The following is a 14,217-nucleotide window of genomic DNA, read 5'->3' on the forward strand; positions in this document are numbered from 1 at the left end:
TGTGATTTGTTTATTTTGCACCCCTAAAATCAATAAAAAAATATTTAAGGAGTTCCCAGGTATCTGAACCTCTCAACTGCTTCCCACTCCCAACCTCCCGTCCTTATGCTCTGTGGCAGCAGGTGTTTAAGACTGAGTTACGGGCAGAGCTGGTCACTGCAATGCTGGCGTGGCCTGAATAAAAGCTACACCAAGAGCACCTGTAAAACCACTCATAAAAACAAATCAGACAGCTGGTTCTTCCAAGCACTAGCAAACAACAGCTGCTGTGTCTGGGACATTTCCATTGTTATCACTGATTTCCATGGAATGGCAGAGTTGCTGCTTGGGGGAGGAGGCCGATATCTCCTCTCCTGAATCCCTGCCTCTGCAGACAACTTCTTTCCTTCGAACCAAAGAGCCACTCACCTGCTTCAGTCATTTATTTTGCCTTGTACCCTAGGGTACATGGTGACGGCAGCAGCCCTGGTATCACTGAGTTGAGTGGATAACTGAAGAGTTGTTAGACTGGAGTAAGCAATGGCAGCCCTACATTTATGCTAATTATGTGGTCACATGAGCCCTGTATATCTTGGAGTCTCATATCATGCAAGGCTGACTCAGGCACAGGCTGGACAGGCAGCCTCTAGAGAAACATCTTTTAGGGGCACGATGACACTCAGGCATTCCACTACTGAAAGCAGCAACGTGGCCAGAAGATTCCACTTCTGTTCCTTTACTCACTGCAGAAAGATGCACCAAGAGCTCAGCTGCAGATCAAATCCAACAGGAGAAGGGTCGGCCTGACCCGGAAGCCTCCCCATGCCCAGAAGTCTCGAAGCACATCTCTAGGAGCATGGGTGGTGGAATGAGGCTAGCTGGCAGAAGGGGAAAGGAAGAAATGGAAGGTGACCTGGGAAAGGGGGAAGGGATAGAACTTGTTGCGTTGGGGGCAGACATACCACAGCTATTCTTCATCTAGGGCAGTGGTTCCCAAACTGGGGTTCACGAACCCCTGGGAGTTCTCGGGAAAAAAATCCCTAATGGCGGCCAGAGCTGTCCCTAGGGACCCCAGGCAGCATGGGGCCAGCAGCCCGCAGCCCCTGGACTTCCAAGAGTTAGCAGATCAAAGCAAGCATATCTATCACGCTGAGGAGATTTAAACTTCAAGACTTCATATAAGAAACAGAAAGGGAGGTGAATATTTTTTGCTGTTTTTAAAATTAAATAGGCAGCTAGTCTTGTTTTAAAAATTATTATGAAGAACAAGTTTAAGTTTTGTTGTAATGTGCGCTGTTTGACTGGACTGCTCAAGACCTGAATGCTTGTGTAGGAGGAACTCTTGAGCTGGCTTCTTAAATACCTTCATACTGTTTCACATCTGATACTCCTTGATGAAACATAGGAGCCTTGTCTTATAACAGGCTTATTCAAAGCGATACAAACTACGAAAGTGAGATCTTGGAAGAGTGTTGCCGTTTTCATAATGTAATAAAAACACTGTAATGATAAATAATAATTAATAATAAATAGTGTGTAATAAGCATGTTATAAAACAAATTTTATATTTCCCAGATCACTGCTTTTATAATTTATACTCAGATAAAGGAGAAAATCCCTGGAAATATTTATTTTTAAGAGGGGGTTCGCGAGACTTGACGTGCTAGTGAAAGGGGTTCACAGGCTGTTAAAGTTTGGGAACCACTGATCTAGGGTAACAGTATTCCTGGGGTAGGGCCAGGCACTGCTCCCTGTCGCCAAACAGTGGGCCATTTCCTCCGCTTCCTGCATTCCCCGATTCCTGCTCAGCCTCCATTCCATGCAATGAGTGCAGGGGACCTTTTCCACACTGGTTCCCATCCCTGCTTTGCGTGTTGTGCTCCAGGCTTCTACCCTTCCCTACAGTCTTTGTTCTTGGGTGGTGGCCAAGGGGGCTTCACAGGTATGTGGAGTTTGAGTGGAGAGCTTAATCACAGGCCGGAGGAAACTGGGCAGAGCCCAGAATCTAGGCTCATCCCTGTGAGAAGGGGTCTGAGAGGCCCCAGACTGGGGTCAACATGTAAGTTGTTCTTATCTCATAACATGGCTTCTCTTGAGGAAGGGATCCTGTTACCCAACCAGGTCTCCAAACTGCATGGAGTTATAAGATTAGGGGGACGGCGGTGGGGAATCCTGAGTCACCAGTGTTCTAAGCACAACGGTGCATTTCAGACCAACCCACCAGGCTTCACAGCACAACACCCAAGACCTGAGCGTGGGGCATAGCCCTGGGCACCCTGTCATGTTACACTGCTTGTTCAGAAGTCACAGTTCTGTTGTCCTTGTCTTTCCCATCAGAAAAGGCTCCTCTGTCCAGTGGGAGCCCTGTTACAGCACTCTGCACTGGCACACTTCCCACATATACCTGAGCTGACTATGTCAGTGCACTCTAACATTGCCCCAACAGAGCTTTTTGCATTTAATTTCCCTGGGTTTTTTTTAAAGGGAAAGGAGGAAGAAAAGCAAAAGCCCCATAGCTGCAGCACTCTGGAGCTAAGTGATTCTCCTTTGCACAATTCCACACTTTAATCTGCATGCCTGAAACTTTTGAAATTCACCTGAGGGAGGGAGGGAGGAAGAAAGCAGTTGTGCCTACACACACACCACACTGCACAGGGCTGGTGGAAGAGCCTTCAGGTCAGAATTCTGGAAGAAGACCTGTCAGCAGAGAACAGATCATGGGCACAAGATAGGGAGGAGGCCTGTAGGCAGAATACAGCCTCTTTCGAGAAGTCAGTTAGCTATTGGCTAGGCTTTGATGTAAAGGGCTTCCCTTTGGCTCATGCGTAATCCAAACCTGGGAGTGATGAGCTGACTTAGCTGGTAGTTGGTGGTGCCCAGTACCCTACAGGATCAGGTCACTGGTGTCATCAGATTCGGACACACCTGCTCCCCTGTTCCCCAAACATGCAAATCCTTCCCAATTTTGACCGCTCTGAACATAGCCCCCTTCCCACCATCTATCCCAGCATCAGAACATTCTGGCCAGTCAATCAAGAAACCAGATAACAAAACAAAAAATCTCAACTAATCTTTGTGGCAGAAGAAAGAGCCGATTGTTTTTGCTCCTCGCTGAGCCCTCCCTTTCCCCCTCCCACATCTCTCCTCCAACACCTTCATTCCTTTATTGGAGGAAAAAATCCTGATATTTGGACTGTTTTGTTTAGCAAATGAGGGCCATGCAAAGCGATCCCTCCAGGCACCTGCCAGAAGGAGAGAGGGGTGTGTGTATGCTCCCAGCAGCCTTCAGACACAGAGGGCTCCAGCCCAGCAACATGCCATTGATTGTGGATCTGTCTGGACATAGCCTGGATCCGGAATGATCAAAACGGGAAAGAGCTGGGGGGAGGGAAAGGGGAGAGGAATGCTCTCCCAGGGGAGTGCCAGCAAAAAAAAAAAAAAGCTTTAGTAAGCGGGGTTGGAGGGTGTTGATGGGAACCAAAATTTGTGCCAGTTTCAGGAAAGCAGCTCTGTTCAGGACAGCAGATTAGTGCTGCTATGAATAGAAACAGACTTGCTTAAGTCCTCTGCTGAATCAGAGCCTCTTGAAAGACTATGGGGAGGCCTTGGCCAGGTCTACATTACAGACCTATATCGGTGTAACTACGTCCCTCAGGGGTGTAAAAATCCACATACCCTGAGCAAGGTAGTTATACTGACCTAACCCCCAACCCCATGTAGATATTGCTAAGTTGAGGGGAGAGCTTCTCCTGTCGACATAGCTACCGCCTTTCGCAGAGGTGGATTAACTACGCTGATGAGAGAAGCTTTCCTGTCAGCGTAGGAGCATCTTCACTTAAGTGCTACAGCAGCGCAGCTGCACTCATGCAGCTGTGCCGATGCAGCTTTTACACGTAAAAAAGCTGCCCCATATCTTTAACCTGATTTATGCTAACTCAGGTGAAATCTACAGGATGCCTTATCTCTACTAGGATTTTACCTCATATTGGTTATCACATGTTAGCTAGCACCACGGAAGAACCCATCTGTTCTCCTTGTGCAGGTGAGGGCTGTTAAGTAGCAGACAGACACTCACTAAGCAAAATGGCTGCTTCTGGGACAGGGCAAGGCAGAAGCAAGCCACATACTCTTCAGAAACACCCTAAGCATGTCCAGCAAGTGCAGCTTTCAGAGGAGTTTGTTTGCCAAGTCCTGTCATCTCCCTTTTGAGCGGTGGTTATGAGAAAGTGTTTTCATTGAAAGGGAAAACAAATAAGCCCATTTCCCAGCCCGTATCCCCACCTCTCTGCAAGTGCTGCAACCCTTAGGAGCTTCTTTCAGCTCAAGGGGATCAGCATGTCACTGCTCTACACTCTAAGCAGAGGACACAAATGGAAGCCTCAGGACATTAGTCAGTCTCACACTACAGCTGCAGAAACATGTTCTCCGTTAGTTTAATAAAGATTCCTTCCTGTTATTAAGGCCTTGTCTACAGAGGGGAAGTTGACCAGCATATCTGTGAATAAACTATTCCAGAAAAGCTATTCAGGTATAATTCAGCTATTTCACAATAGCGCCACGTATGGACACTCTGTTCCAAAATAAGAGTGTCTTTCATTCAGAAATAATTATTCCGCTCACAGAGGAATTACTTTTATTCTGGAATAGAGTCCACAATGGAGAATTATTGTGGAATAGTTAAATTATACCAGAATAGCTATGATGGTCAATTTACTGTGTAGACCAGGCCTGAGACAACACAGATCTACGCAGCAGAGTTACTGAACAAGGGCACTCTAACATATCATGAGTCAATGTATTCAGAAAGATTGGTCCTGTGCCCAGGCTGGGGCTCAAGAGCTCTGGCACTGATTTCCTATGTGTCCTTGGGCAAATCACTTTGTTCACATTTTCATAATTGCTCAGCACCCACGTTTTAAAACCTGTCCCTTAGTCCTTGAGCCTCAGTTCTCCATCTGTAAAATGGAGAGAATACCTCCTTTCTCCTACCTTTTGTCTGCCCTATCTACTTAGATTGTAAGATCTTCAGGGCAGACACTGACTCTCATTATTTATATAAACAGCGCCCAACACGATGAGGCTCTGATCTCAGTTGGGCCCTCTAGGCATAATTAGAATACAAATAGTTAATTAGAAAAATCGCTCTGCAAAGCAATCTAACTCCAGGACAATCAGAGGATGAAAGAGAATATCATCCTAAACAGACACACAAACCACAGCAGTATAATAACCCCCCAACACACCCAAGAGACAGGAAGAATAAAGAGAAAGGACAAACCAGACCACCAACGGTATGTGCAACTGTGAATAACATCCCAAGGACAGATACCAAGCTGGACATTAAGCCTAAGAATCATCCTGCCACAGTCTGGTTTCACTGATGATTTCATTTTCAAGGAGCAGTTTAAAGGCAAATATCTGCTATTCTGGCCCTGAGGCTGGTTTTGAACTGGTGACCTAGAAGCATTCATCTTGCCAATCAGGAAGGGCAAGAGAGCAAGAGAAGCAAACATAAAGAGAGCAGGAGTGGGGAAATCTGAGGCTGGGGAGGAGCTGAGCATGCATCGAACTCAGCTTTTGTCTGATAAGTTTATCAAGCACTGCCGGCTGCTAACTGTCAGCCAGCAAAGCGGGCCTGTTAGGGAGGAGGAACAGCTCCTGGTGTGAGATAGGACAGCCCATACCTTATCAAAGCGTCTGAACGAAAGAGAGAGCTGGAGAAAGAGCGTGCTTTCCAACCACTTCATCTGAACAACAGACAGATTGGCAGGAAAAGACTGTCAAGTCCAAACAGGCCTCAACAGACAGACCTATTCCATGCAAATAACTATGTTAAATGCAACAGGAAAGTTGCAAATGTGACCATAAAATCTCCAGGAAATGCAAAGGTTACGGTTCTAACAGGAGCCTTGCCAGCAGTGCACATTCAGATTTCCAGCAAATAGCTCAGCCAGTTATTGAGCAGACTAACTATGCACTGTGGCTGAGAAAACATTTGTTTTGGGATATTAGCTTTCCTGCCATTTTGTGGGTCAAATCTGGGATTTCAATGCAGCATTAATGTGGGGTTTTGGGTATAATTTCTGTGGGAGGTAGGGGGGACTTATAAAAGAAGAAAATAAGGGAGGGGAATCAGAGAGAAACAACAAGCTCCCAGCTGAGCAATTGGGCCAGACACCTATTTACACCCCTTCACGCCACTCTAGCAGTATAAAGGAGCCTGAGTTTAGGAGTAGGTGGCATTTAGAGCCAGCAAAGCCAAAGGCCCAATAAGCAATTACATTTCCACTCATTTTACACCCCCAGCACAGTATAAAGAGGGCTGAGTGAATGCAAAATCTGGCCCATTGTGGGTTTTGTGTTGAACAGAAGTAATAATATGTGCCACGCACAGATAAGCACCATCATAGCCCCTTTGATGGCAGCCTCAGCAGAGAAGCCATGGACTGAAAGAAGCAGTATAACCTATAACCAGTATAACTTATCCCCTTCGGGGTGCTGTACATCACTGGGGCAGGCACCTAAAAGAAGCACTCCCATTTTTGGGGACTGGATTACAGGGGATGGATCACTCTGTTTTGTTCTGTTCACTCCCTCTGATGCATCTACTGTTGGAAGAGAGGATATTGGACTGCATTGACCATTGGTCTGACCCACTATGTTCATTCTTACATTCTTATACATTTCTGCAAGGATTGTGATTGTGACAGAACCTTGCGTACCTACAGGCCCTCACCTGCATCAGAACCAGCCATGCTTTGGCTCTTAAGCTGCATTCAGACTGATGACCTAGGGCTTGTCCAGACTCCACTAGAAAGTTTTACTGGCAATATTTCTGCAGGCGTAGTGCTGCCAGCATAATGCTACTTATAAAACTTTTTTGGCAAAGTGCAGTCACACTTGGTTGCTTCTGCCCATGCGCCGTGTCCACGCAGCATGAGACTGTATCAGCAAAAGAAGCGTTGCACCATGAATGTATCATGATCAGTGAAACTGGAGCCTGAGGGCCTATGTTTCCTGGAGGGACCGACTGGAGGCAATGGAAGCACCTCAGTCACATGGACAGAGCAGTGCACAGGGTTTAATAAAGTTCCATTTGTTCAACTTAACCTGCATTCAGCTTCACTCTTTGCTGATGAAACAGTGGGTAGGCATCCCAGTATCCTATGTGCCACCATCTGCCATGCCACTTTGGGGGAAGGATACCTTCACTCCTCTCGGGGAACTAAGAGACTTTGGGATTAAATTCCCACAGCCCCCTTTGTTCCATCCCATAATCTACTGCTCTCCAGCCCATTACCAGCCCCCTGCACTGTCCAATCCTTTCATGCCTCTAGAAGGCTGGGGCTGGCTCTAAAGTGCCTCAAATCCATTCCCAACTTCTGTCAATGCCCTTCTGAGTTTCAAACGCTTCATCAAAGAAAATGACAAAAAACAAACAAACAAACAACCCACCAGCCCCTTGATTTTGGCTCCCTACTGGATCATTTTAAAACAGGACTTATCTCGCTTCCCAGGCCCTTCTATATTAGGAACTTTAACGGGATTTTTGGCAGTGGCCAAGTCTGCTGGTTTCTTCCCTTTATAAAATAGAAGCTATCTTTTGCCTCACGTGGGGACTAGGAAGTTAAGAGACTGGAGCATTACTGTTCCTGAAGGGGCCACATCCTGAAAGGCAGGGGGGCCTGGTGAGTCAGCACGTCAATCATCCACTACTGCAGCCGGCCATTTATTTTGATCCAGCCTGCACCAGCCTGACTGCATGTCCGTCAGGTTCAAGAACTGCCATTCAATAATCCTTGAAAGAGGGAGTTACAAGAACTTCAGCTGCATTCAGAGACAGTGGGACTCAAGAAATGTAGGTTCTATTCCTGGCTCTACCACTGGCCTCCTGAGTGACTTTGGGCAAATCACTTCCCCACTGTGCCTCAGTTTCCCCATCTGTAAAATCAGAACAATGATACTCCTTTGTAGAGTGCTCTGAGATTGTAACTTGGCAACTGCCTCCCAAGCATCCCCAGTGGCCTGGGGTAGTTCTGCAGTGCCCTGCCTCAGCTTCCCTCCCAATAAAGTTCCACAAGAACTCCACCTCACAGTCCAATGGCAATTAAAACTCTCCCCTTCTAAGGTCCAGTTTATTTAGCCCTTAACACACTAACTCTCCAGGACCCAACACCAGTTTGCTGCTTTTTCTCCCCTTGAATCAGGCGTCCCAACCCTCCTTCCCAGAACAGAATTCTGTTCCTTTACTCACTGCAGAAAGCAGTCTTGTTCCCTCAATACTCATCTACAACTCCAAGCTTCTGTCCTTCCTATCACTCTCTAGCTGGAGTCTCGGTAGCACTTACATGAACTCCTTTTAAGTCTCACACCCAATGCAGGTGTAGCAGGGCAGGGTGAATGGGACAGGGCTGGCAGACCCAAGACCTGCTGGCCTTTACAGGGGCAGGCTGCCCTGTTACAGAGATCTCTGAGTGAAAAACGCTATATAAGACTAGATACTATTATTTCCGCTACACAATAGTCTGATGTTGAGATAGCACCTGGCATCATAAAGGATCCCGAAGAGCGTCCCAAATTATTTCTTGCTTTTGAAATTGCAGGCAGCACCACTGAAATGCAGCCACAGTCGGTGTGTCACGTGCTCAGTACCTCTAGAATTCAGGCCACTTATTTCGGTGCTGAGCTTTAGCCACCGAAGTTTGAATTTTTTGCCCTAAGTTACTCACCCAAGGCCATATAGGAACTTTGCTGCAGAGTTAAGACTAGACCTCAGATCTAGTGACTTCTAGTCTTGCATACTGATCAGATGATCATCTTTCCTCTCAGAGGAGTTTTTGGCTAAGAACCCCAACGTAAAACCTTCAACCCTTGCCTTAGGAAAACTGCCTTTCAATCTTTAGGGGACCTTTATTTTTAAGGTCTTATCTGAAAGATAAATCTACATGGATCTCAGTTTACAGCACATTAAATAAACAGATGGAAAGCAGAGCGGACTAATGAGATTTCAGCCTTTGGTTTCACAGAGGTTATGTATAGGAAAGTTGAGGCTGACTCTACATAAAGATAGATAGATAGATAAATGGATAGATAGTAACATCATAAAAGTGGTGAGTAAATGACTCTGGAGAGAATCAGGGATAATAATACTTTGTATTTACATAGCACCTTCTAACTGAAGATCTCAAAGTACTTTACAAAGATAGATGCATTTTATTAGACCCATTTTACAGACAAGGAAAGTGAGGCACAGATAAATTATGTGACTTGTCCAATCTAAGTAACACAGCTGAACACTGAACCCAGGCATCCGACCTCCCAGACCCTGGTAATCACCATTAAACATTCTAGGACACATTCAGGCTTGTTGTAATGTGAGCATGTGCAACGCTCTTCACATCAGTGGAGCTGCACCACCTGAATTTGGTGCATTCTCTCAAAATACAAGATCAAAATAAGCAGAAACATGAATGTCTGGAAGCCTCAGCACATAAAACTAGCCTCTGTGATGTCTAAAAACAGCTACTTGACATCTTTAAAAATGTAAAGCCACATCCTGCCTGCCTTACACAAGCAACCCCACTGAAACTGATGGGACCACACATGTTAGTTAGCAAGAGTTAGCCTTTACTGAGCAATCCATCCTCACCTTGTCATAGGAATCATTATAAGCTTCACAGGAGAGTAACATGAGGCCTCCTGGTTGTTTTGTGCTTGCACAGTGCTAGCACAATGAGGCCCTGGTCGTGTCTGGGACTCCTAGGCGCTTCGGCCCAGATACTCAAACTGATTTAGATGCTTAAGTTCCATTGATTTCAATGAGAACTAGGTGTCTCAATACCTCTGGGGCCCCGGGTCCATGGTAATAAAAATACAAATTATTATTATTATTAACAATAATAAATAATAGCTGTCAAAGTTAATAATTTAAATTTTGGGGAATTTCTTCCTTTGCCCCACTCCTTCAATCCCAGCATCCTCCAGCAATCTTAGCTCAGAAAAGGAATGTGACTCAGGCCTTAAGATGACAGGTTGTCACTGGCAAAACCTAGAGGCTGGATGTGGCCGCGGTTTTATCACTGCCCGCCAGCTGCCTCCTGTACTCCTGTCTCCTCCCTGATGATTCAGCAAATCTTCTTACAAGAGAAAAACAAGCATATAAGTGAACAAATCAAAATGTCAGATTACAAAGATGAGCGGGGGAAAATGTGGCACAAAGAGGGAGATAAAGGGCAGCAGAGTCACGTGACCCCGCGACTGGCAGGACTTATGAAGACTTTCTTTGTTTTATTTTGTTTTTTGTCTAATAAAAAACCACATGAAAACAAGCTAAGAACTTGAAGTGATAATACCTTCAAATGCTGAGCTTGCTAGCAATAAAATACAATGCAGAAGTGTGGGAGGAAATGGGACACATGCTGCTCTCAGTTGTGCTGGTGTAACTGCGGCAGTCAATGGGGTTACTCTCAATTTTCATGACTGTAAGTGAGAGCAGAATTTAGTCCAATTTGTTTAACATTATAATATGATACCGATTCGATCATGCAAGCTATTTTCAAAACTACTTTCTGTTGTTAATACTAATAAAAAAAATACTGGCCACGATTTTCAAAAGTCTGAGTGACCAAGGTGAGACACCAAAAAGGAGCTGGGTTTTCAGAAAGCGCTGAGCAGCTGTTCTTGGAAAATCAGGCATCTTTAAGATATCTCAAGTTAGGCACCGAGCATCACTACTTACTTTAGACAATCTTGGTCAGGAACCATTTCACCCTCCACTAAAAGGCAGCCACCTCTGGAGTAGAATGTGGCAGCTGCTTAACAGTTCAAAGCAATACTACACGACAGAAGAGAAAATGAAAAAGAAACTGCAATAGGAGTTTAGATAGAAAAAATGTAACTTCCAAAACTGGAATTTGATCCCCTACTCTTACAAAAAATCCCATGGAATCTTTAATGACCCAGTTGGATAGTGCCTTTTATAGGAAGAGATCTATATTGCCCATATTTAATGATCTAGCACAGTGATTGGCAACCTTTGGCATGCAGCCCGTCAGGGAAATCCGCTGGTGGGCAGGGATGGTTTGTTTACCTGCAGCATCCACAGGTTCAGCCGATCACAGCTCCCACTGGCCGTGGTTCACCGTTCCAGGCCAATAGGGGCTGCGGGAAGCGGCATGGGCTGAGGGATGTGCTGGTTTCCCAGTTCATATTTAGTATTCACAAGTCCCTCCTTTTCTGAAGCATGGGCAGTTCCCCCTGGGGTCTGCCACACTCCATGTCATAGCTGTACACAAGACGGAAACACAAACACAAAATGAAGACACAGAAGGAAAGCCAGAAAGCCACCCTTACGCAGGATTCACAAAAGTTGCTCAAGAATCTGTGATATCAAGTTGTGAGTGTGTGTTTGTGTATACTGGAGGATGAAAACTGTGAATGTTGATTCTGCTCTCACACCAGTTTCACACCAACATAACTCTTCCTTATTTACACCAGTGTAAGCAAGAGAGAACCCAGGATCTGTGTACTGGAGATGGGGTACTGCTGATCAGAACAACTGACTTAACTTGCCATAGTCCTATCCACTCCATACCTCACCTGTACACCAGCGCATATTAGAAACCTGTTAAAGTCACACATTGCCTTAGAGCTTGGAAATGTATTATTGTGGCAAGTATTCATTCTTCAACACTATAGCCTGGGTGACGGTTAATGAGATAAGAACAGGGCTGAACATTAGTGTAACTGACTATTGCGAAGCTAAGTATCTCATACCCATATGTGTACAATAAAAAATAAGCCACCCATATGAGACTGCTGATCCAGCACACAATATTTGAACTGGGTACTTCATGCAACAAGCTCTCCACCCCCACAGCTGGCAGAGAACTGACACATCTGTACTTGCCCTACTTCAGGTTGGAGGAGCAGAGGAAATGTGGGATAGAGAGGTGGGGAAACACCAATGCTCCTTGAGTCTCTTTTACTGGCTGTTACATGAACAGCATCTTTGGTATTCTTAGATGACATACTCAGCCCTGGCATAAGTGGTTGCAGCTCCCACTGACCTGAAAGGATCAGTCATGGTCTGTCCACCCACGTGTTTTTCCTTCAAATGGAGTGAAATGGATATGCTAGTAGATAGGGAGAGCTGGCATAAGAGCGAAGGATGGAAAAGTGGATAGGTGGCAAATACCAAACCTAGCCACAGGGCTGCAAGTTCTTCCAGGTACCTGAATCAGTACAGATAATGAGACTCCCTGGCAACTCAAGTATTTTATTTCTGACAGATGTTAATTCTTTCTGAAATATTCACTTAAAAACATGTGTCTCTATCATGGAGAACATTGAATTCCTATTGTGCTCACCCAGGTAATTACTGACATCTAAATCTTATTCTAAATGATCATAACACTCTGTTGGATTAACAAACTACCGTGCTGCTGTCAGCTGAATTCTGTCCCAATGCGTCCCCAGCTGTAGGTCTGATGAATATCAGCAACAATTGTATGCAATGGTGTCGCCCTGTCGATCCCAGGATACTAGAGAGACAAGGTGGGTGAGGTAATAATTTTTATTGGAACCAACTTCTGTTGATGAGAGAGACAAGCTTTCCAGCTTACACAGAGCTCTTCTTCAGCTCTGGGAAAATTACACAGAGCGTCACAGCTAAATATGGGGTGGAACAGATTGTTTAGCATAAGTAATTAACATGTATTTCTAGGGACTATTAACCTCAAACTACTTATGCTAGACAATCTGTTCCACCTCTTATTTAGCTGTGACATTCTGTGTACATTTCCCAGAGCTGAAGAAGAGCTCGGTGTAAGCTTGAAAGTTTGTCTCTCTCACCAACAGAAGTCGGCCCAGTAAAAGATATTACCTCACCCACCTTGCTTCTCTAACCAGCAACTATTGCAAGAATTCTTTCAATACATGATGTGTAATAGGACATGATGATTGTTTTATTTATCAATTGCAATTTCATGATATCTTGAGTTTCACTATAATTAGTGTACTCCTTAAAGCCCCAGCTCCCAGAAACAAGGGACTGTTTCAAATCTGAGCTTTTATTTTAAAAAATGCCAGTTTCTAACCTTAATGGTTGCAGAGAAAAGCTTAGAAATGTGATGCTGGAATATCCTGAAATCTTAAAACACAGAACATATATAAAAACAACCCCAAATTAATTATTTATTATAAATCTCATGATTTGTAAAATAATCTCATGATTTTGGGTGTCCTACTTCCACCTTCTACCAAGGTTCTCTGGGTGTAGCACAAAATAAATAACTACAAAATAATTAACTACAGTTGCAACAACAAAAAAGCAAACAATTAAAACAACAAAATAAATTTAAGAAGTGTAAAACATTGGAACACTAGATATAAATTAAAATAGAACCAGCCTCATTCTGCTGTCATGTACATTTATCTTATGTTTAACTCCACTCACTGCTGTGGAGTTACTTCTGATTTAAATCAGCAAAAACAGAGTAAAATTATTCTATAAGCACAATTTTTTGTAATGATAGGTTCTCTCTACCTGTGTACCTTAGGCTTTCTCCATAATTTACATCAGTACATCTCCCCCCAAAAAACAAAACAAACAAACAAAATCAGATATCCAGGTTATCAGTACTAAAAGGAGGACAATGTGGTACAATAAATGGGGCACTGACCTGATAGTCAGAAGACACAGGTTCTGTTCTGTCCTCTACCATGGATCTGCTGTGTGACCTGGGGCAAGTTACTCCATTGCTCTGTGCCTCTTTCCCATTCCTGGATCCTTGGAAAAGGAACTGCATGAAGGCTAGCCACGTTACTCAGTACATCACTGGAAGGCACCCAGATACTGCAATAACAGGGATGGTATAAGAACCTGAATGGAAGAGCAGCGAATGAGTTGTAAAATGTACAGGTTTGAGGGATGCCACACAAGGGCGTGGAAGCTACAGGCTGAGGTGCACGGGTGGGAGCCTCACGCAGGATTTGAGGCAACAGGCTGAAGATTTGAGGGTGAAAGCAAGGGCACTGCAGGAGGGAAGCTAGTTAATGGTCTCAAAGCTGTGGAGAAGTGGAAGAGGTACAGTGAAGGGGCTGGAGCAGGAGGACTCACACAAACCTGGTGGGGTGATGGGTGGGAGCCACAGAAAGGCTGTCAGGCCTTGTTGGAGCCACAGAGCCCTTGGGAGAGGGGGCTGGGAAGCTACTGAATGTCAAGAGCCAGGCTGTTCA

The sequence above is a fragment of the Gopherus evgoodei genome, chromosome 16 (genome assembly GCF_007399415.2).
Source record: "Gopherus evgoodei ecotype Sinaloan lineage chromosome 16, rGopEvg1_v1.p, whole genome shotgun sequence".
NCBI lineage: Eukaryota > Metazoa > Chordata > Testudines > Testudinidae > Gopherus > Gopherus evgoodei.